General features: G+C 40.2%; 1 protein-coding gene across 1 annotated transcript in view; it reads left to right on the top strand.

The window, feature by feature from the left end:
* Positions 1-381, top strand: part of LOC119592247 (netrin receptor UNC5C-like) — a gene marked incomplete at its 5' end in the record, with an annotated part of 58,872 nt that overhangs the window by 54,730 nt on the left and 3,761 nt on the right.

Genomic DNA, 381 nt, shown 5'->3' with positions numbered 1-381 from the left:
TCTTTGTGCGTGTGTGGTTGCGTATGTGAAGTGGCACCCTTGATCAGTTTATCTGTGTTTGTGTATCTTTGAAGCTAAATATAGCAGCTACTTCTCTGCCATAGTACGGTTTGCATAAAGATATTGCAAGTACTTCTGCAGTGAAGGTTCTGTCATTATGAAAGTTGTTATGAGTAATTCAAGTTCACTTATTAACATATTAATAGAAAATGTATTTAGATATTTTATTGCCATCATGACTATGGCAGTGACACCAGATTTATGACGCAATGGTGACATCATTACGAAGTGACATACGTAGGCATAGGGGGGAGGGGGTGCCAGGTGCCAGGTAGAGTGCCATGCAGTAACGAGATCTTGCATGTGTTATGTAGCACATAC

This window comes from Penaeus monodon, chromosome 29 (assembly GCF_015228065.2).
Source record: "Penaeus monodon isolate SGIC_2016 chromosome 29, NSTDA_Pmon_1, whole genome shotgun sequence".
NCBI lineage: Eukaryota > Metazoa > Arthropoda > Malacostraca > Decapoda > Penaeidae > Penaeus > Penaeus monodon.
The sequence above is the reverse complement of the archived record's forward strand: the minus strand, read 5'-3'. Positions and strand labels throughout refer to the sequence as shown.